We start from the raw sequence: 24812 nt of genomic DNA, 5'->3' as shown, positions 1-24812 counted from the left end.
GAAATACGATGTAGAATTGAAAAGGCCAGAGCTACATTTAACATGAGAAATATATTCAATCATTGCGACATATCTGTCCCACTAAAAATACGGCTGCTAAAATGCTATGTATTTCCAGTCTTGTTGTATGGAGCAGAGACCTGGACAATAACGGAAACATTATCGAAAAGGCTAGAGGTATTCGAAATGTGGGTGTACCGACTTATCCTCAAAATGTCCTGGACGACTCACACTACCAACGTAGAGGTATTGCGCTGAGGAGAAAACAAAAATGAGAAATCTGTTTCACAATAGAAACGGAAACCTCAATACCTCGATCATATTATGAGACATGATAAATATCGTATACTGCCACTGACAATACAGAGTAAAATAGAGAGCAAACGTGGACCCAGAAGAAGAAGACACTCATGGCTTCAAAACTTACGCCAATGGTTTGGACTAACGTGCCAATGTCCGCAACGGACGAGGCACATGAAGAAGAAGAAGAAGAATTTAAAATGAGATATTCTTCTTCTCACGGTGCTTATTCGTTCCGAATGTTGGCGATCAGCATGGCTATCCTAACTTTGCATGCTGCTATTCGGAATAGTCTGTTTGTCGATGTAGGTATTGAACCAGTTTCTCAGATATATTCTTCTTCTCCCTGGTCCTCTCTTCCCAATACCTTGCCCTGAAGAATGAGTAGCGGCAATCTCTATTCATTCCTCATAACATGGCCAAGATATTCTACTTTGCGCTCTTTGATAATAATGTGTGTTAATAATCTCGCATTCCTTGCCCATTCTACGTAAGACCTCAACATTAGTCACACGACCCATCCACGAAATTCTTAAAATGCGACTGTAATACCACATCTTGAATGCCTTGAGTTTTCTTAAAGAAGTTTCGGAAAGAGTCCAGGCTTCTACTCAGTATAATAATCTAGAAAATACATAGGATCTGATAATAGAAATTTTGGTGCCACTTCGGTATGCGGTCTACCGTCTAATTTGTGGTCTACGGCAATTTAGCTGATTCGGCATGCGGTCTACGTACAAAAATAAATTAGAGAAACTATTACAAACATTACTATTTTATTATTACTAACAGCTTCACTGTTCAATTGGTAATTATACAAAGAGTCTACATTCTACCACATCCAATACTATTTTAATATTAAATATCATGCAACCGCAGTAAATATCGGTTTTTGCCTGAAAGGAGGAAGACCTAACCCTTCGGTCCAAACCCAACTTACGGGTATTAGAGTGAGAGAACCGCAGGGCAGGAGGTATTTGACCGCTGCGCGCAATCACAACCCACCCTTTTTATTATCACTAAACGGTCTTTTCAGCGTTTTAAATTAACACTCAAGGCCCATTTCGTTGATTCAAGTTTATATAGGCAACCCAAATTACACGCCGCTAATCCTCGGTTCGGGATTTAGACAGAATAACACGTGAAGTGTGAAGTAAAGCACAAGTATAAATATAAATAATAAATAAAAAGTTTGTAATAGTTTCTCTAATTTGTTTTTGTACGTAGACCGCATGCCGAATCAGCTAAACTGCCGTAGATCGCATATCAGACGGTAGACCGCATACCAAACTAGAAACTCTGCCGTAGGCCGCATACCGAAGTAGCACCGAAATTTTGTTAACAAGTGGTAAATGTGACTTCTGAAACGAGACTTCATCATTATGAACGCTGATCTCGCTTTTCCTATGCGTTGTTTTATTTCACTAGAGTGGTCTCATTGACTGTTTATGTAGGTACCAAGGTATGTGTAGCTGTCCACTCTGTCAATTGGTTGTTGGTTAACCAAAAGCCGTGTATGTAATATATTTCGCTCTTAATGACTACCATTACTTTCTTTTTTTTTTCGTATTGAAATTCCATGTTCACTACTTATGTCTTATATGCGCGACATTATTCTTTGCAAATCATCTAGGCTATCTGCAAAAACTACTGCGTCGTCGGCATATCTAATGTTGTTTAGATCTATCATCTAATCCAGTTTCCTCCAAGATAATTTATGAGTATGTGCAGCTTATCATGTTGTACTCTATCAAATGCCTTTTTGTAGTCGATAAAACAAATATATAGCACTTAGACAGTCAATAGAGCCTCTCGGGTGCCTAAGGGCAAGGCATTGCGGAATCAAATCTTTGTCCGTGATACTTGTTCTTCGCATTTTTTATATAGGTATTCTGCAGTATATTACTTTTAAAAATGTTTTAAGTAAGTGGTTCATTAGGCTAATTATTATTCTGCCTCGCATGTTGAAATGAGAAATGAAATGAAAATGTGAAATTTTCCGAGGAAAAAACTTTCCCTGTTGAAAAAACATTCAATATGAAAAAAGTTATTGTAGTGACTCTGTTTTTCAATTGACTTACGTATTTTACATTTATTAAAAATACTAATTTTATACTCGATCTTCATTCTGAGAATTAGCATAATTCTTTTTTGGTCATTTAGATAGGCACTTACTTGTATTTCAAATAATTGCAAATTTCTTTAGTTTGAAATAAATCCTTTTGAGCAGGTAAAGAATTACGAATTGCCGTATAATACAATATTAAATAATAAACTATATCCAAATGAATGAACGTTTAGTATCTATTAATGAGAATTTACCCTAGGCAGGTAAAGAAAGGATTAACAACTGTCGTCTGTAAATACAAAGTACGATTAAGATCGAGATGTGCCGAGACTAAGTTGCAATACATGGCATCAATGCGGTGTCGTTCAGAGAACTAAATTTAATAATAAAATATATGTACGTGCTGCCATCTATTCAAAGAACTGTTAAACGTTAGTTTAAAAATTGGCCACCTATTTTGACCATAGCGTACTAATACCCCCTTAAATTAGAAATATAATAATTGAGAATGTCCACAACATGAATCATCAACTCAATGAAAGATGTAAGGTAATAATCTGGGAAAATTAGTAAAAAACAAGAAAAATTAATTACCAGCTATTTTATTGCTGGACATGCTGAAATCAAATCTTAAGACTTCCTATATTAGTAATATAGCTGTGCAAAGTCCACAGAAAGTGTGCTATTTTGTTTATAAACAAATTAGCGCTCCGAAATCTTTTTTTATTATTGCTCTATAACTCCGAAAATTTTAACTTCAAACCAAAACACTCATATAAAAATTGACAGTAATTCTGCACATTGATAATTTATTCCAATTTCCTTCGACGGAAATTTTCCTCGGAAAATTTGGGTTTTCCAAACAAAATCATTAATTTTCAACTAAAATTTGAGGGAAGTAATTATTTATCAATAATTAAATAATTTGGTGACAGTGACATAAATCTTTTTTGTTATAAGTGTCTTGAAGATATGAAAATTTGTATGTACAAAGAGGACCGGAATTAAAAGGTATCTAATGGTTCAAAGATTAAAATCCTGTTGTTTATAACTCTGTCGCAAATGCCGGTCAAATTTGACCGGTTATACCTGGAATCACTCCTCGCAATTCAATTTGTTTTTCTTCGAAAAGGACACAGAAGCCGTGCCCTTTTCAACAGCGTTAACTTAATTTAATTAAATCTAATATTTTCTGAGGGGTTCTATTTGTTTATAAGCCAAAAAATTGTTTCTTTATAACATTCCTGAGACCGCTCAAATGGTCCAATTTCAATCCTGTAAGGAACGTTGAATAGGTATAGTGCTTTTTTATACGAAAATCATAGTTATTCTGGTGTATCATAATCTTTCTGGTTATTATTTCGACCGAAATTTTTTAATTAACATTTTAATTATTGCTAAACTATTGGTTAGATTGTCGCCGGTCTCCTGATATACAGAGAGGGGCTAAATTATGGAATAAATTCATTTTCTCTAAAATGGACGATTTTAGAGAAAAATCCCGAAACAGGTCGATTTTTATTTTTAAATTAAATTTCTTGGCATATATTTCAAACTAGTGACGTCATCCATCCGAGCGTGATGACGTAATCGATTATTTTTTTAAATAGGAATAGGGGTTCGTGTTGTAGCTCATTTACAAAGGCGTTCAATTCTCTATTCAGTATTATAAACATTAATATCATTATTTATACAGGGAGGCCAAAAAAATTTTTGAATTAAATTAATTGACGCAAGAAGAAGAATGCATGTAATTTATTTAACTCAAAATACATTCTATTGCTGTCAGAAAATAGAAAAAAATGTTTATTTTGCAAATAAACATTGCTTTTAGCTTAAATTAAATGTTCAAACTGCCAATAGGTAGGAGGGAGGCTGTTTGTGATTTAATTTAAGCGAAAAGAAATGCTTATTTGTCAAATAAACCTTTTCTTCTATTTTCTGACAGCAGTACAATGTATTTTGAGTTAAATAAATTACATACATTCTTCTTTTTGCGCCAATTAATTTAATTCAAAAATTTTTTTTGGCAACCCTGTATAAATACCTAATGATAATAATGTTTATATTACTGAATAGAGAATTGAACGCCCTTTCAAATGACCTACCACACGACCCCTATTCCCATTAACAAAATTATCGATTACGTCATCACGCTCAGATGGATGACGTCACTAGTAAGAAATATATGCCAAAAAATTGTAATTTAAAAATAAAAATCGACCTCTTTCGGGATTTTGCTCCAAAATCGTCCGTTTTAAAGAAATGAATTTATTCCATAATTTAGCCCCTCTGTATAATCTACTATAATAAATCTTTCATGTCATCAATTATTTAATTATTGATAAATAATTAGGTACTTCCCTAAAATTTTAATTGAAAATTGCAGATTTTTTGGGAAAACTCGGATTTTCTGAGTAAAATTTTTGTTGAAGGAAATCGGAAAAAAAATAACTTTGTGCAGAACTAAATTACGGTGAATTTTTATTTGAGTGTTTTTGGCTCAAAGGAAAAATTTTAGGAGTTACAGATACAGACCACTAATTGAAAAATAAAGAAGATTTAGAAGTGCTAATTTGTTTATAAATAAAATAACACACTCTCTGCGGACTTGTCATACCCCATATTACTAATAAAGTAACGCATAAATTCGTTATTTCGTAAACTGGTTACTTTAAGGAAAATTCCCGAAACACGTCGATTTTTATTTTTAAATTACGGTTTTTTGGCATATATATCATACTAGTGAAGTCATCCATCTGGGCGTGATGACGTAATCGATGATTTTTTTAAATGAGAATAGGGGTCATATGATAGCTCATTTAAAAGGGTATTCAATTCTCTATCCAAGAATATAAGCATTAACATAATTATTTATACAGTGTGTTCAAAAAACATTTTTTAATTAAAATAAGTGAGACAAAAAGAAGAATATAATGTAATTATTTAATTCAAAATACATTTTACTACTGTCAGTAAACAGAAAAAAATTTTATTTGACAAATAAACATTGACTTTCGCTTAAACGAAATGTTCAAACTGCCAAGCGACAGGTGGGTGGCAGTTTTAACATTGAATTTAAGCAAAAAACAATATTTATTTCTCAAATAAACATTTTTTTCCTGTTTTCTGACAACAGTAAAACGTATTTTGAATTAAATAAATTACGTACATTCTTCTTTTTGTTTCAATTATTTTAATTAAAAAAATGTTTTTTGAACACCTTGTATAAATAATTAGGTAAATGTTTATATTAGTGAATAGAGAATTGAATACCCTTTCAAATGAGCTATCACATGACCATTCTCATTTAAAAAAATCATCGATTACGTCATCGCGCCCAGATGGATGACGTCACTAGTATGATATATATGCCAAAAAATCTGATTCTAAAAATAAAAATCGACCCGTTTCAGGATTTTTCATTAATGTCGCTGGTTTACGAAATAATGAATTTATGCGTTACTTTATGGACGCACTGTATATGCAATCTTAAGATTCGATTTTAGCAATAAAATAGCTGGTAAATAATTTTTCCCAAAAATGGCATTTTTTCGATAATTTTCCCAGACTATCAACAAGTTCCAATAAACGGGAGCGCCAACCCAAATTCTGAGCAGTCTCAACATGATAAGATTAATATCCCCAGTTGTAACTAATATCGAAATGAATAAGAATCGCTATAGTCTGCGGCTGTCATGGCGGTGTCGAAATGAAATTGCGACTGTCGAAATGAATTAGGCCCGTATTTATAGTCGAGTCTCAAGACAGCGTCGATGCTCAAGACCGACCTTGAACCAAATTTGTGTTTTATAAAACGATCTCGAGACACGACGCTGTCTTGGGAAGTGTAAAATGACAGCCGAATCTCAAGTCATCGATCGACCTTCCTCAAGACCGCGATTCTAACCTAACTTTGTTTGTTATTGTTTGAATTTTGAATATTTTTAATTCAGTTCCAACATATATTTTTTGTTTTTCTAATTACAATAAAAATGTATGAAGAAGTAAAAGCATTTTTAGAGTTTATTGATAATATTGGAGAAGAAAATCGCCCGGGAAGTATACAAAAGCGATATATTCAAGATAAAAATATAATCTAAAATAGTATTACAATATTAAAGTTCATCAGCGAATCAGCGCATTAACTTAAACAACAAAGGTTTTATGCTACTAAGGCCCGGTTTTTCAGTGAGCGGTTAAAATTTTGGTTAGCTAACCTAGTTTAAATTTTAACCATAGATATATAATACTCTAGATTGCGCCCTGCGATCTTAAAATGGGTGACGGTTGCGACAGAGATAAATGAGCCTATTTGGTCGGTAGTCTCTTTTTAATTTTAGGGGAATATCGACGACGTGACTATCCCCCTTTATCGAGTAATATGTGTTGACAGTTGGAGCGGGTGGTGACGAGAAATGGTCTTTGGTCTTCGGACGTGGATAATCGTGGTTCGAATCCCATACCAACTTTACCTTTTTTATTTTTATTTAATCAATATTGCGTTTATTAGATATTTTTACTTCTGAAAAATGGACCTAAGTAAATCTAGCAGATAATAAATGTAGTACCTATGTATAGTAAGTTAATATTGGAATACATAATTTGTGAACTGCATAGTAAAATAAAAGTCATTCGTTATTAATATAAATTCGTCCTTATTCGAATGATGTGAATAATATTTGTTTTGCTTCTACTTTTTTAAAAAATTGTAACAATAGTTTCATAAATAAAAATAATGTCTAATTACTTATAATTGAATCGGTCATTTCAAAAACAGCAAAGTCCACAATTTTGAGAAACTAACTTTTTGAGAGGAATAGACTCCTTTAAGATACACGTTGTGTGCAAAAACGACACCAGTCCAGTAAAAATATTAGGAACAAAACTACAATATAACTTTGAATTTTGGTGTCATCCATTTCATCCATCTTTCGACTATATAGTTAAGTTTTCTTTGCTCTTCTGTAAAATTAGGAATATGTGACTCGTGTTATTTTTGAAATGACCGATTCAATTAATAAATCGATGGTACATTATGTTGATATTAATTATTGGTAATTTTTTACGAATATTTTTAATTACTTTATAGTATTCTACCATTAACTTATTAAAAAAAATAACATTGGCTTTTATATTTTTAAAAATCTATAGGTACCTACACAGTTTTTCTTATTTGTTATATATTTATTTGCATAGATTTATTTTAGAGATGTAATAATATTTAATAAACGCAATATTGATTAAATTAAAAATAAAAAAGTAAAGTTTGGTATGGGATTCGAACCAGGATTATCCACGTCCGAAGACAAACGACCAGTTCTCGTCGCCATCCGCTCGAACTGTCAAGCCATCTAAAATACTCGACGACAGAGTAGGATAGTGACGTCGTCGATACTCCCCTTGAATTAGAAAGAGACTACCGACCAAATAGGCTCATTTATCTCTGTCGCAACCGTCACCCATTTTAAGATCGTAAGGCGCAATCTAGAGTATTATAAATCTATGATTTTAACCAATATTTTAACCCTTATACAATGAACTGTCAATACGGATGGAATAGGCACAAAGACAACTAATGTAGCCACGATACAAGAGAGAGGTCCTAGAGAGAGACAGACAAGGTGGTGGAAACTTTGACAGGCCGTGTAATTTGAGTTGCCTATATCAACTTAAATCGGGGAAATATAAAAGTCTAAATATAAAAGTAACATAAAAACATAATCAAGGACTTCTTCACTTTGTATAAAACAGTCACTAATTTAGTATTTAAATAGTTTTAAAATTATTTAACTCCCAAATACTTTAGGAAAGTAGGTATTTGTTTTGATAAATACAAATAACAATTCTGAAAAGTATCTAAACACCAAGTATGGTACTGTGTACTCTATTTATCCCCTAAATACAAAAAAGTGGTTAAATTTTGAAATATGTACTGCCAATCAGCATTAGGCCTTAGCCAAGTTAAAATATTCAACGAACTGTAAATACTGATTAAATCGGGTCCATTTATATAGGCAACTCAAATTACACGGCCTGTCAAATTCTCCACCACCTTGTCTGTCTCTCTCTAGGACCTCTCTCTTGTATGTTGGTGTCAATCTTGCTTCACTATTTGAATGGGACATGGCCATTCCATCCGTATTGACAGTTCATTGCCCTTATATCGTTTTTCAGTGCTTTAAACCAAGATGTGTAATTCTATAGATTTTTGACAGAAAAATAAACAAAATAGAATTTCATAACCTATTTTATAAATAACATAACATTACAAAAATGATTAATGCATTCAAGTTCCGACTCTTCATCTGATGATGAAGATATAATCAAGAATATAATAATACATAATACAATATTTCCCGCGATAACACAAAATGTCATAATTTAACTAACCTCTTCTGTCAGCAAATATAGATAAGATAAACGTCTGTCCTGTCGGAAAATTCGGAGTTAAACCACCTATGATAGCGAGTATCGGTTAAAATCTTGGTCAACTTAAACGGGTTTAAGCGATAACCTAGTACTGAAAAACTGATTAACCATAAAAATTTCGATAACCGAAAAATCTGGGTTAACCCAGCACTGAAAAACCGGCCCTTATAGGAATATAACCAGTTTTTATGAGGAAGCCCACATACATGTAAAGACATACAATATCGTTCATTTGGAAGAAGAGGGTTACAACTAAGAATTTTCACTTTTTCAGTAGAGAGGTTTTAAAATTCTTATCAATTTATTTCATTTATATTGTGCAGTGTTTATTGATATTATAGGATTTAATGATTGAGTATGATAGATTTCTGATCTTTTAATCGCTCTGACAAATTTTTTTTTTTTTTAGATATCAGGTTTAGAAAAAAAACTTAGATATAACCCTCTTCAATAAAGAAATATTATCTTTTTAAGAAATTGGTTTTGCTCATAAAGTTACATTTTAGAAATTGTATTGATAAAGTATTATTAAAAATGCCATTAGATCAATATTATTTAATAAAACTGATTAATAAAACATAAAAAAACTAGTTCGTATCCATTACACAACACAATATGAAATATAAAGCAACAATAATAACGATTGTTTTTCTTCACAAATTTTTATAAAAACTTAAGTAGTAGTCAGGAACACATCGCTTTTTTTCTATTAAAGACAACAGTCCATTTTTCTTGGCTTCAGTGATTCCCACTTTTTTTGTAAAAGCTTTCTTTAAAGCAATATTATGGACATTAATTTCACGCCTAGAACGCACAATTTCCACTTGATCATATTCTGGTTGATTAAAAGATGATTTATAATTAAGAATAGTAGGATTGTTGCGATCTAACATCAAGATCCTCACATCAGATATTTTAAAATTTTTGGGAATAGTAAGGTGTAAGTCTGCACACAAAGCTTTAAGATCAAACACGTCATTAAAACCCATTTCATGTACTTTATATGGACTTCCAGTTTTTTTCGCTGTTCGAATAATGCACCCATATTGGTCAGGTACGTATATTGGACTTGATTTTTTATATTTTTTTATCTGTTTTTCTATCATAGCGTGGACACTATCCCCTTCACTCTGTCCATGTCCTGGGACAAAAAATTTATGAGTTATTGATTTTATGGGCAAATTATTTATAGCATACAAGTACAGGGCAATTATAAATTTGTTTTTATTTTGCCCTGCACAATTATCAGAATAGAAGATTATATTTAAATTTTCGTCATTACAAATATTTTGAAGAAACTTTAGAATGCAAGATCCTATTTCGTTTGACCCCCTCAAAGCTTCACCCTCGTGCCATAAAAAGCAAGTGCCTTCGTGAGACTTAATATCATACAGTGTAAAATTAAAAACATTTAGTTTTGAAACATAATAAAATGATGATGCTTCTCCAGTTGGGCAAGGCAAAACTGCTTGAAGATCATACACTACGACTTTTGTTGTACCATCACTATGTTTGTCAATATCTTTTTCTGTTCTGGATAAGTCTTTCTCTGTTAAATGTTTATCGAACTTTTCTTGTAAAGATGCCTTCTCTTCCTCTGACGAAGACCTGTATCGCAAGCACTCTTCGCATTGGTCTTTTTTAGGGACATGAAATGCTAGATTAAATTCTTCGTTGAAGATCTTAAAGTACATAAGGTAGTTTCCCGAAGAAACATTTTGTTCCTTACATAATTCAAGGTAGTCCCTGTGTAAATCGGTTATGGTTTTACTTCCTTCAATGTACTCTTTAGAGGAATGCGACCGACAATAATGGCTTTCTTTCCTGGGGATAGAGTTAATGTGAGCTCTAATTGAATTTTTTATGCTCTCACTTATTTTTTGATGTTTTCCATACTTCCCTCTCTTGTCCTTTTCTATAACCTTTCCGGTTTCGCATACAGTTTGTTTTCGCAGGACCGTTGTTATAATTTTGTGATTAATTGATAGCGTTGCCATAAAAAAATATTTGCACACCCTTACTTGCTGTCCATCAATTAAAAAATAGTATGCATTATTTGGTTTTCTGGGTGCTTTTTTATTTGAATATCTGTACCGTGGTGCAACAGCTTTCAAATTAGACGAAATATATTCTCTTTGTTTGTCAAGGTCATTCAGATTCCAGTATTCTTTAAATATTTTGTTTCTCTGTGCTTCGTCTAATTTTTCGGAACACTTTAACTTGCATTTATTCCCGCAGGGTGGTAAAAGGGTTTTAGCTGGCCGCAATATTTTGGATTTGGTTTTTGTGCCGTCTGCATTTTGAACAATTCTGGTAGATAAATAGGCTTCTCCGCCATTTCGCAATCTCTTTGTGTCTGCCTGTTTCCAAGTTGCAGGCTGCCGAAGTTTCTTCCTACCCACCTTTTCATTGTTTGACGGATCTTTAACATTTCTTTTTTTAATTGCATTACCTGTTGTTATTTTAACTTGCCTTTTAATGACAGGTGGATTAAAAGGAGGATCTGCGATGCTGTCATCTGATCCATAAGGATCGGTATCGGTTTTAGAATGTTGTGAACTGTTGTCTGTATCAGAAGATGTGTTACTGCTAGATGATGACTTACTGCTTGATGATGAGTTACTGCTTGAAGATGAGTCACTGCTTGAAGATGAAGTACCTTTATCCATAGCTTTTTTAGGTAATTGAGTTTCTAAAAATAAAAATAACACCACTTATAATAATATCCACATTTTTAGGAACTTTAAAGCAGTGTATCTTTGTATTTTATCTTACCCAAAAAATTATTATTTCCACTACCACATGTGTCATCATTTGTCATAATAGGGTTGCTTAAGATTTTTTCAGATGGGTCTGCATTATTAACCTTCGGAGTACGAAGACTGGGTCAAGCGTGACCCGAAATTCACTTATTTCTTAATATTTTATGAAATAATTTTTTTACAAATCCGATTGATTGTAAGTTCTCCTTATTTGTTTCAGTCTATTTTTTCGTATATAATTCGTGAACATGCAAATTACAGTTTTTCCTCTACGTAACATCTATGATGCCGGGTCAGTCCTGACCCGGTCTTCGGATTTCGAAAAATATTTTTAATATGTTTGTAGGTACACGTAAATCGCAGCCGTCTCTGTTTACGTGTATACGTATTCAAATATATGGCCGGAGTGAATTTACCTACGCCCGTTTTCTGTAAGGGATTAAAATCTGGCCGCCGCAGCGAACTAGTGTATACCCATGGGAAACCATCTTAAAAAATTTAAATACAATAATTTAGGATTATAATGGTTATGTTTGTTTGTTTTTTGTTGAATTAAAGATAATGTTTATTAATACTGACTATTTAAAACATCCTTATAAATAAAATGAGAATGGGTCACGCTTGACCCATCTTCGTAATCTAAGTAAGTCAAATAATCTCCGTACTCCGAAGGTTAATAATATCTAAAATAATAATACTTATACAAAAAATCCGTATTTTTTCGATCTAAATAAGAACTGACCAACAGGACAATTTTCTAAATTTTCCTTGGCAAAATGTTCAATCACCCACTTTGTTGTTGGTGTCGTTTCCGTAGTATTTACTGTATTACATTTATCATACATTATGTTTTGTGCATCTTTAAAAGAATTTTCCGAATTATCTTTAGTATAATTGCCTTGAATATCTTCAACATTCTCAAGATTTGCAAAAATGCGATTCGTACGGCTGTTATTAAGCATTATTGTCTAATTAAATTAATCCTAAAATAATACTACTATAAATATATACTGTAAAAATATATAATATAGTTATTTTTTATATGTAATAATACGATAAAGTTATAATAATTTACCCAATGCAAAAAAAAAATAATTCAAATATAACAAAATAATTTTAAGCAATAAGGTTACATTTCGCAAAACTACTTTTTACGCACACTACATTTCTTCTAATTTATGATATATTATTTAAAAGAAAGTTACAACTAAGAAAGTAACCTTCTATCAGAACACTTTTCACGTTATACTTTTTAAAAAAATGTGTATATCTTTACTTATAACTCTATATACCAAAAATAAATGTATAAAAATAATATTACCTTTAAGAAAAATGGGTCCAAACACAAATATCACCCTTTTAATTATATTAATTTATCTTTTGTCAATTATATTTCAAGATATAACTATATTCTCTAAAACAAATACCGTTCAGTAAAACTAGGTCAAGTACATACTGAAATGTAACTGTATTTTTCATAGTCAACTCGTTAAATTCGGGGAACGACAAAGAGTTGCATCTGCCATCTCTCGGAAACTAGCGTACTTACACATGCAACCATTTTTTCTATAGCAAAAGACATTATTTGGAAGCTATTGATGCAATAAAAAAAAAACTTTAACATTTTGAGATGTAACCCTCTTCTTCCAAATGAACGATATATGTTATTCAGACTCTTATTATGTAAATGAATTTGTAGGTACTAGAAGAGAAATTACTGTTCAACTGAGAATTATGTATATTACTGTTCAACAACAAGTTTATCAAGTCATTCAATATTTGATCTAAGAGCATTAAGAGTGAAATTGTGAAATTCAAAGAAGTGAAATTCCAGGATTATTAATAGGAATAGATGACAGTAGTGGGTATGCATGCAGACACTATCTACTTACCCCAGTATTACAGCCAGGTATTTATTGATAATTGCTAAATAAATAGTAGGTTATTTAATAGACATAAATATCTTTTTAGGTAATGATCAAGAAAATAAGATATTTTTACCATAGTACTCATGTGAGAACAAGAAATGTAGAAAAGCTATTTGGAACCTGGAAAAGAGAGTTTCCTTGTCTTCAACAAGGTCTACAAACCATTATATACATGTCTTGCAATAATATGTGCTACAGCAGTACCTTACAATCTAGGTAAATAATGATCTGGTGGTAAATAGACATGTTAATGATGTGGAACAATCTCTAAATTTTTGGTGACATTTTTTTCAACAATATTTTGCATGAGAATACATTATTGAATACCTACTCTTATTGTGTTTGATTTTTTTGTCTATTATTTCTCAAAATATTATCATGATCATTGTTCGACAACCCTTTTTGTTCGAGTTTTGGTCTCTTGAGGAATACAGCTCCATTCCAATCTATTTCAGGATTTGTTCTTGCAATTTTTTATTTTTAAAATATCAATGTCTTATTCTATTTGTTCCTTATATCTAATCTATAGTCTTTCTCTCGTTATATGTCCAGCTGACATTTGTGTGTTTATTTTGGAAAGTATTTCATATGCTTCCATCCTTCCTCTTAGACTGTGGTCCTATTTTGATGAAAGTATATGGATCGTGGTATGCCCTGTATAGTTCAAAATTATATCTTCTCTGGTCTTCATATTTTAGATGCTATTTAGCCTGATTCTAGTGCTTTATCGTTGTTTCCAGTGCTTTATCAACTTATCATCATTTATTTTACCTACCTGTCTACTGCTACTCTACTATTGTACTTTCACCATATATTTTTGGAATATAAATATATAGTAACCTTCTGTCTTTCTCTTGTTCAACTGGAATTTGTTTATTTATTCTGAGAATACATTATTGAATCTGTATTATGTTAGATATATTTTTTATTTTATTTCTTAATATGTATTTTTTATATTTTATTTTAAAATAAATGAGTATGAGTTTCCCTCTTCTTAAATAAGTATTTATTTGACAAACCTTTCCTTACCAAATATAAAATTAATTACACATCTGGACCTCGGAGGTAAACTACACTATGTCATTTCGAGCAACTGTGTTTAGCATGTGTTTGCAACAAAGTTTAGAGCACTTAGGATGTTAATAAAAATCTGATATATCCCATAATTAGTTGAAAGACAATATGACTATATTTTAATGATAATATATAACCAATGTGTATAATCCAACTAATAAAAAAACACCATGTCGACATAGTGTAGATTACCTCCGAGGTCCAGGTGTGTAAACAGCAATACTGTGATGAGCACTCTAATAACCAGCAAAATAGCGCAAAACATGGAAAACATATTATGTTGTGAAATAAAAAGAGATGTAAAATTATCTATAGGAACCTATAAATTTACATTACATAGTTTGTCACCTTTAGATGTGTGGCAGGAGTATGACAACTGTCACAGAGGTCTAAAGGTGGGAAATTATGTAATGTAAATTTATATTGTTCTGAAGCTATTTTCTTGTGGCATTTTTATAATCAAGTATATTCAAATGGGAAATAAGCCACAATTTTACCTAAAAATGATTTTATTAACGTTTCGACGCCCAAGTCGGGTGTCGTTGTCAAAATATTATGAGTATTATTTTGTATTTTGACAACGACACTCGACTTGGGCGTCGAAACGTTAATAAAATCATTTTTAGGTAAAATTGTGGCTTATTTCCCATTTGAATATACTTGATTGTAAATTTATAGGTTCCTATTGATAATTGTACACCTCTACTAGTTTCATCTCCTTTTATTTCACAACATACTATATGTTTCCATCTTTTATGTCATTTTGCCAGTTAATAGCACGCTCATCACTGTATACCATTATTTATGCAGATGACATAGTCCTCTTAACAAGAAAAAAAGCTGAAGTTGTTTAGAAACTTGAGAGGTGAAGCAAGAAAATTGCATGTCTATAAATGAAACAAAAATAAAATATTAAGTGTATTGAAATGTGTGGAGAGATGAAACAGAATAAATTTTTCACACTAAAAACAGGAACAAAGGCATACAAAATTGAAAATATCAACAAATTCAAGTATTTAGGAGTGGCAATAATTGATAAATGGGAAGAAGAAAAAGAAATAGAAAAGATACTACTAAGAGTAAGCTAGTAAGCAGATCGATGGTATATGATTGAAGTCAAAAATGTATGTAGGACAACTATAATGCAAAAATGTATTATGAAGCAGTTATTTCAAGTGGCATTGTATGCTTGTGGCACTTGAAACAATGGGTGCGTTCGGACGACCATAGTGGCTGGCTGTAAGCAGAAATCGGCTGAGTGGTTGTATCCAGCCGTGATAGGGAAAGCTTAGTAAATCTCTCAGCGGCTGACTTCCAGCGGTGACGTCTGACAGCTACTGCTGGCTCAGCTGTCCGAACGCACCCAATGAATAAGAAAGATGAAATGAAAATCTATGATGAAAATAGACATAGTACTGGTAGGGTACAACATTACTTGAATGTAAGAGCGACATGTAAGAGATTATTTTTGGAGGAAAAAAAAAAAAGAGAAAGACCATGAAAAGAGTTGTTCGAAGCAGTAAGGAGATTTGGATGATATAGAAGTGTAGAATTGGAGGAGGAGCGTTAATGTCCAGTAGAAATGGATAGGCTATATTTACTTTTCTGCTGTTATTTGGGTAAGATTGTTAATATTTTATATCAATATTGTTGTTGCTTGATAAAAATTCTTCTAATAATTTAATTTTATCTAACTCATTCAGACATATATTTATACATTTTAGAGTAGATGTCTTTAAAACATGTCCTTAAATCAACTTTAACTCAATAATATCCATCACAAAAAATTTATAGCATGTGATCTGTCTTTAAGAATTTAAACATTAAATAAATTTAATTTCAAACTTAAATTGAGGCTTATTCCCATGAAAATAGTAATTGCATTTTATACAAGTACCACCTGTCATGGTTTCTTCTTTGTTGTTAGTCAGATGAAGAATATAAACATAGAAGAAAGCTTACACCATTAATAAAAAGGCAGGTAATACTAGGAAGTACCAGAGTTTTATTGGCTTTGCTTTCTCTCATAAGAAATAAATGATATCTCCCAGTGGTTTCTCTTAGAAAAACATTGCAAAGATATTTAACTTGACGATTGACAGTTTTTAGTTGGTGTTCTATGTCAAAATTGCTTAAAATCCATAATTTTCCCATAGAGGTATATATTGACATAGAGAGAGTATCATTCGGAGCGAAGTGACGACACCATCTTTTTTCTTTGGATTAGTGCTACTTCACTCTTACACATAGTAAAGCTGCGACAGTATGATAAACGTCATTTTTAAGTTAGGAGAAGTACGAAGTTAGCTGATTTCTTTCCTGTTATTTTTATTTAGTCACTGTTTACATTGGACATTGACATTTATTTGTAGATGTTTTTAGACGAATATTCCGTTTGGTTTTGTTTTTTATTGTTAATTGTGCAGCGAAATTGTGATAGTAAATTAAATATAAAGTTGTTTATAGCCTACAGAACTGAATTATCCCATAGTAATTATCAGTTTGTGTCAATTTGTTTGTGTGTAAAAAAGAGAAAACACCTTTCCTTGTGTTTGACCGACTTGTAGCAAGGGCTTTCTTGAGAAGCCTGTAAATTGCGGGAATAGGACAGACAGGGATAAAATCCTCACTTTTTACTGTTCCCAAGGCTATACATTTCCCCCATGCAATACATTTAAATGAATTTTATCCAAACAAAGGCAGGAACATTGGATAAAAGCAATAAAGAGAACAGACCACAAATTAAAATATGAGAGTATGTAGTAAACATTTTATAAGTGGTAAGTTTAAAGTAATTCAACTAAGTAATAAGTTTTTAAAATGTCTACAATAAAAATATATATGTACTTACCAATTCGGTTCTAGTTTAGAACAAGGGTTATGTAAAGAAAATCATGCTTGACCATGTAAGATATAGTGTATTACAATATGGTTAAATGCAAAGCTTAATAATGCCTTAATGCATATAGCCTGCCTAAACTGTCCTTAAATCTTCTTCTTCTAATGACACTACAACCATTTGTAAATCTTTGCCTGCTTAACAGCATTCTTCTATTCTGCCCTGTCGCTACTTTCCTGCACCACTGCCTGATATTTATGGTTTTAAGATCCTTCTCTACATCGTCTATCCATCTGTTACATGGCCTTCCTCTTGTTATATTTCCTTGGGGCTTCCATCTCTGACATCACAGCTCGATTATCTGACATTTTTTCTAAGCGACCAAGAAAGTTTAGTCTTTGAGACTTTACAAATCTAACAATATCTGCGCTCTGCATTAGTTCATTTTAATTATCCATGAACCATCTACAATGTGTTGGTCCAAATATGTTCCTTAGTATTTTACGCTCAAATATTCTCAGTTGATTTTCATTAGTGGTTGAGATGGTCCACATTTTACATCCATATGTGACCACTGGTGTAATTACTGTTTTGTAGATTCTAAGCTTATACTCACGATTCAGTAACAGTAACTTACTTTTCATTACGTCTTTGTATGCATAAAAACACTTCTTATTACCGATAAGAATCCGTTGTTATATTCCATTTAGGTATTTTTTTTTACTTTCATTAATATATAGACCAAACATAGCAACTTCCTGTTTCAGCTCTATAGCTTTTTCGCTTAATACATTTTTGTTGTGGCTTATTATGGCAATTGTCCTTAAATAATGTTAAAATACTCTTGTGATATTTTGTCATATTTGTATGATTTTTTTATGGTATACAATTTAGAGTTTTTATTTATGTATTTGTTGTTTTTAGGAATAAACACCAGCTATTTTAAATGTAGGAAAAGGAGAAACTGCTGGAATCTAATTTTACACAAATGTTTTTGACTATTGAAGATTTGGATAAACAACAGAAGTTACTTTGGGCTATAGCTATGTGCAGATTTATTTCCTTGTGGATTACTATGTTTATTCTTTTTAACTATACTTCCTATATTGTTTGTGAGATTAATATTATTATTTAATTGATTATATTAATATTTTGTAATAATAATCAATGCTTTGGTTTAACAAATAGACAACTTAGAATAGAAAAATGCTTTATTGTCATGGAAAATTGTACAATTTATACACAAAACTTACAGAGTCATAAAAAACAATAATAAACTAAAACAATAACAAAAAAAATGTTAGGATATAAAGAGACTAACGCTCATAATTGTATTGAAGGTTTTTATATCCTCTTTAAATCCTAACATTTACACAATGTGCTCATACCAGCAACAAGTTTTTATACTTGTGTAATATGAGTCCTATTTGAGAGTACCAGTAGTAATGCAATAGGTCTATAATTGCAGGCATTAGATTTTTCACCACCCTTATGAAGAGGAATAATGATGGCTGTCTTTAGGCAGCTCTAGAAATTTACCTTTCTTAAGGGGCTATCCTAGTGTAAAAGTATGAAATTCATATACTTTTTGGGGAATTTCTAAAATAAAAAGTACTGTACCAATTATTTTGAAAATTTTTTGCTCAATTAGAAATCCAATGAAATCAATTAATTTGTGGTCATCTGATTGAATACAACCAATAAAACCAACATTATACTGAAAACAGATCCCATGGGCTGTTTTCACTCAATCATGTAGCTATGGATACCTACATTTCGTTTCATTTCGATTTTGACATTTCAAATATTCAATATTTCAAAATGTCACGGTTTGGTTGTAATACTGATGAGAATATTAATGAAATTATTATTAATTTTATATCAGCAAAAAATTTTCTATCCGAATAACCCTCGAACATTGATAAATGCTCAAAAATTTTTTAACAACTTTCTCAAGCTTGTTGCTTACAGGCAACAGATCTCCGCCTACGGCGTCGGTCTGTTTCCAAGCAACAAGCTTTCGAAATCTGTTATAAAAATTTTTCGAACAATTATCAATGTCCTCGGGTTATTACTACTGAACATTTGTTATAAAAAGTACATGTGAAACAATTTTCATAAAAAAATATTGAAAATTAAACGATTTATTCGCCATCTACTAGCACCGTGAAAATAAAAACATAGCTCCACTGCTGCAGTGATTGGGACTAAAAGAGATCCTGAAACATAAAATATCAAAAGTAAAAATGTCAATTTGGCGGTTTTTGAAACTGAAAATGTTCTAGCTAATTTAAAAAAATTTCAACACTTCGTCATTTTTCCAAAAATCCTAATTGATGGTATAGGAAATAACTAATATTTCAATAATCAATATGTATTTGCAATTTTATAATTCAGGATCTCTATTAGTCCCAATCGCTGCAGCAGTGGAGCCATGTTTTTTATTTTCACTGTGCCAGTAGATAGGGCATAAATCGTTAAATTTTCATTATTTTTTTTTATGAAAATTGTTTTACTTGTACTTCTTTTTATAATAAATAGTCATGCAAATTTTCAAAACAATTGGTACAGTACTTTTTATTTTAGATATTCCCAAAAAAAGTATGTGAATTTCCTTCTTTTACACTAGGATAGCCCCTTAAAAGAGTCATTAGTGGGATGCGGACTCCCAACACATTTTCTGGGAGATTTGAGACAATTTTTATGGATAGTCCATCAGTACTACAGGAAGATTTGCTTTTGATACTATTGATTGTTTGGATCAGTTCAGATTAATCAACTAGTCTTATAAATAATGAATTTGAGACCTTTCTTGAATTAGGGAGATAGGAAATCGGATCTTAACAAAATTGATCTCTTGTGACAAAATAGTTGATGTTATAATTTTACTCACATTAATAAAGTATTCATGGTCTGGAAGGGAAAATGTTTGAGCTTTGTGAGTTTGATTTCGAAGAAGATTGTTTATTATGGACCAAATTTCTTTTGCAACACTTTTAAAGCTTCTCAGATGATTTTGATAGTTTAATTTTTTAGCTGATTTTTTAAGTTTTAAATAGGTTGCCCTGTACTTAGTGATATATTCAGTAACAGAGACGTTGGTAGTAAATTTCTTGATGTACAGGGTTATTCAATATATTTTGCCCCCCTCATATATATTTTTGACATACAGTAGAACCCTGCAAATCCAAACTAACGGAAAGTGAAATTTTTTTTAAAAATTCAAGACAAAAACTTAAATACATGTTTATTATACAAAGTATAACCAGAAAATTGAACAATATTGGATTCGTAGGACTTTGACATTTAAAATTTCTTAAAAATAAATACGTAGGTACTTTATATGTAGTGCTTATAAAGGTTAAACATAAATTTACTTCGGTTTTCTCATAGCCAGGTTACACGTTTTGCAGGAGAGCTTTGAATTACTGGTTAGGCTGACTTTCCAATAATCCGAACTTTTCAGAATCCGAACAGGCTGTCCCCCCAATTAGTTCGGATTTTCGGGGTTCTACTGTATACAACATACTAGTGACGTCATCCATCTGGGCGTGATGACGTAATCAAATATTTTTTTAAATGAGAATAGCCAATTCATGAATCTGACAAACCATGTACAGCTTTTGAGGAAAGTGGATGCCTTTACCAATTTTGTCGTATTCCTCTTGGGGTGACCAATGGAGTATCATATTTTTAGAGAGCCATTGATTCTATCAATAAAAAAGAAAATCTACAAGGGGTTTACGCTTATTTAGATGACGTAACAGTTAGTGGTGAGGATCAAGATAGCTATGATTTGAAGTTTTTAAATGCCGTTAAAAAATATGGGTTAACTTTAAATCAAAATAAATGTCACTACAATCAAAAGCTATAAATATTTTGGGATATACAATATTGCACTTCTATGGACAGTAATTAATGAAAAATAAATTCTCATTGTTGAAACAGATACATGAATGAATTTGCTATTGCTATCATGCTGAGTCAATCTGGAAGACCCGTTACTTTTTTCTCACGTATCCTCACAGATTCTGAACAAAAAAAAATTGATGAATTTTCAAGATTTCCATGCTAAGATACGTCCAGTCAGACAGGGGGACTAGCTTGACTTACCAAGAATTTATTAATTACCTACACTCTAAAGGAATATCTTCAAGTAGAACAACACCATATTGAAGGAAATGGTTAAGTTAAAAGATACAATGGAGTTATATGGAAAGCAGTGAATCTAGCATTGAAAACCAGAAATTTAGACATCACTAAATGGAAAAATGTTCTATATACCAAATGCTCTGCACTCTATATGAAGTTTACTGTCTACAGCAACCAATTGTACACATCATGAACATGTGTTTACTTATCAATGAAGATCAACTAGCAGAAATTCTATTTCTTCATGAAAGATTCAGACAAAGTATTACTAAGAAAATTTGTATGAATGAGTAAGTTTGATCCTTTAGTTGAAAAGGATTATCTTTTAGAAGCCAATGTAGATTATGCCTTAATGCAGTATCCAAACAGAAAGAAAAGTACAGTTGCAACGAAGTACTCAGCTCCTAAAAATGACCTAAAATTATTGAATCACAATAGTGATTAAGATGAAAATGAAAGTCCAAATAATACACTAAAGAATTCCACTACCAAATCAATATCAGATGAGACAGAAAATTTACCTGTTTAAGAACCGAATCAAGTCCCTGATGATAATCATGGACCAATATTAGAAAATTCAGATTTTCAATCTAGCCATAAATAAGCTAGAACTAAAAATAAACTAAGATATTTCCAACATTTTGTTCAAAAATAGAAATAGGGCCGGATTAAATTATTTGGGTTAAGTTGTCTTGTCACTTGTCATAATGAATAAAGTAATTCTCCTTATTTTACTTGCCGTCCCGTACCCCCACTTAGTTTCATGTTATGTTTCTCGATACATTGTGCTAGAAAGAGATACCGCAAACCAGTCGAAGAGATCTTGTCGTCAGTGGTGGCGGAGTGAGGGCTCACTCTATGTTAATATATACCTCTATGAATTTTCCAGCCTCGAGATCAATGGCCGAGATTAGCCGAAGACTCGTTTATAAAACAGAACGTGGTCTTGAGCTCGACGTTGCCGTAAGATCGTCTTGGCTGAGACCAATCTCGAGATCAGTCTTGAGTACTGACTATAAATACGGGGCTTAGAATCAGGGCCCGGTTGAAAGACAATAGAGAGATATCGCAAATGCATTTTTATCGCACGCTAATAGCGGAATACGCTATTTTGACATGTACGCAAGCGCAGAATGAATGTTACGCTAATACCGGATAGCGTGTCCCGCTATTTAGGTTGAAATAAGGGACGGTAATAACGTTAACGCTAATTTGACATTTGGGATGAAACATAAAAATAATTTATAGAATACAAATTTTATAAACTAAATACTGTGAATCATCTTATGTTGAGAAACACGTGCATTTTTATTTTGTCTACAATAGACTACTTTTTGTGGTTAGGATATTAGTTATTCAGATATTTTATATTATTTTTATACTAACTATTTATATTTATTGTTGGTTAAATCATTAAAATTAAAATGCATGTCAACCAGCTCAATATCCAAATTCATTTTTCAATAAAAAACAATTAATTCAAACAATTCCTCAAAATTAATTTCTAGGTTACATTTTAATACCAAACGTCGGTTGTCATAATAACGTTAAGCCCCGCCCCAGAACATTTGCGATAACTCTCTTGTTGCCTGTGCTGAAATAGAACGTTATAAGTTAATAGAGAGATATCGCAAAGGCTAACGTTAATACCGTGTCAAGACTTAAATAAGGGATAACGGTATATTTCAACACAGGCATCAAGAGAGTTATCGCAAATGTTCTGGGGGCAGGGTTTAACGTTATTATGACAACCGACGTTTGGGATTAAATATAACCTAGAAATTAATGCTGAGGAATACTATAAGTGTTTTTTATTGAAAATAATATTTGGATACTGAGCAGGTTGACATGCATTTTAATTTTAATGATTTAACCAACAATAAATATAAATAATTAGTATAAAAATAATATAAAATATCTGAATAACTAATATCCTAACCACAAAAAGTTGTCTATTGTATACAAAATAAGAACACCCGTGTTTCTCAACACAGGAAACAAGATGATTCACAGTTTTTGCTTTATAAAATTTGTATTCTATAAATTATTTTTATGTTTCATCCCAAATGTCAAATTAGCGTTAACGTTATTACCGTCCCTTATTTCAACTTAAATAGCGGGACACGTTATCCGGTATTACCGTAACATTCACTCTGCGCTTGCGTACATGTCAAAATAGCGTATTCCGCTATTAGCGTGCGATAAAAATGCCTTTGCGATATCTCTCTATTTACGTCTTGACACGATATTATCGTTTGCATTTACGATATCTCTCTATTGTGTAAAATATCGTTCAACTATCTGTCTCCTTTGAGGAGGTGCTATTATAGCCCATAGCGCCGCCCAAAGTCAATGTTGCCAAGCGATCTATAATAATTCGATTTGCGGATCTTTTTGAAAGTTATATCTGCTTCATGTCTTCGCATAAATTGGATATTTGTCTATATTTTTCAGTGTAACTACCAATCTACTACAACAGACTAATAACAAAAATAAACTTAATGCTTAATGGTTTGTAGTTATTTCCTGTCTTTCCTGTAAACTGTAAATATTTTATGGTTAAACGTTATACCTTGTTTGAGAGAAATATCTAGAGAAATGCGATTGACAACACTGTCCAAACGTCTTACTGCTTAGAAAAGGAACGAGCTTGTCTAGACCAGTGTGCGTCTTGTCTAGACGTGCAAGTCTAGAGGAAGCGGTTTTTGGGCGGTTTTAACTAAGTCGTCAGTCAGGTTAGTCAGTCCTGCTTTTGCCCTTCGCAGTGTTACTAGCTGAAAAGTCCGTAGCGTGAAAATAAAGTAATTTCGTAAATACATTAAAAATGTATGAACTTGAGGCAAAATTTCAAATTTTAGCTTGGTATTTTGGAGGTCACTCGATTCGAGATATAGCAGATAATTTATTCGTTGTTCGTTTTGCGAATAGGACGGCTCCTTCGATTTCCACAGTCGAAAGAATAATTCAAAAATTTCGCAGATGTGGATGTATTCAAAACTGCCACAAGTGTAACAATCTTGGTGAACCACCTATTCGTCAAAAGAGTGAACAACGTATAAATAAAGAAAGTAATGTTTGTGGTGCTGTTGATGCCAGTCAACCGTGTTCAAGCAGGGAAATTGCTGAACAAGTAAATTTAAGCCAAAGTACTGTTCGAGGTATTTTAAAAAGGAATGGATATCGATGCTATAAAGTTCAAACAACCCAAGAACTTTTTCCCGAGGACAATACTAGACGAATGGTATTCTGTGAAGAGA

The 24812-nt window shown here is 32.0% G+C and overlaps 2 long non-coding RNA genes across 2 annotated transcripts; one reads left to right on the top strand and one right to left on the bottom strand.

Annotated features, from left to right (window-relative positions):
- Window positions 1–16718: 16718 nt before the first annotated feature.
- LOC126882168 (uncharacterized) lies at window positions 16719–18610 on the top strand. Its single transcript, XR_007697193.1, has 2 exons — window positions 16719–17344; window positions 18328–18610. It is a non-coding gene; the product is annotated as an uncharacterized LOC126882168 (long non-coding RNA).
- Window positions 18597–22432, bottom strand: LOC126882172 (uncharacterized). Its single transcript, XR_007697198.1, has 2 exons — window positions 22077–22432; window positions 18597–19622 (listed from the first exon to the last, which is right to left on the bottom strand). It is a non-coding gene; the product is annotated as an uncharacterized LOC126882172 (long non-coding RNA).
- Window positions 22433–24812: the final 2380 nt, after the last annotated feature.

Source organism: Diabrotica virgifera, chromosome 3 (genome assembly GCF_917563875.1).
Source record: "Diabrotica virgifera virgifera chromosome 3, PGI_DIABVI_V3a".
Lineage (NCBI taxonomy): Eukaryota > Metazoa > Arthropoda > Insecta > Coleoptera > Chrysomelidae > Diabrotica > Diabrotica virgifera.
This window is presented reverse-complemented; position numbering and strand designations above follow the sequence as displayed.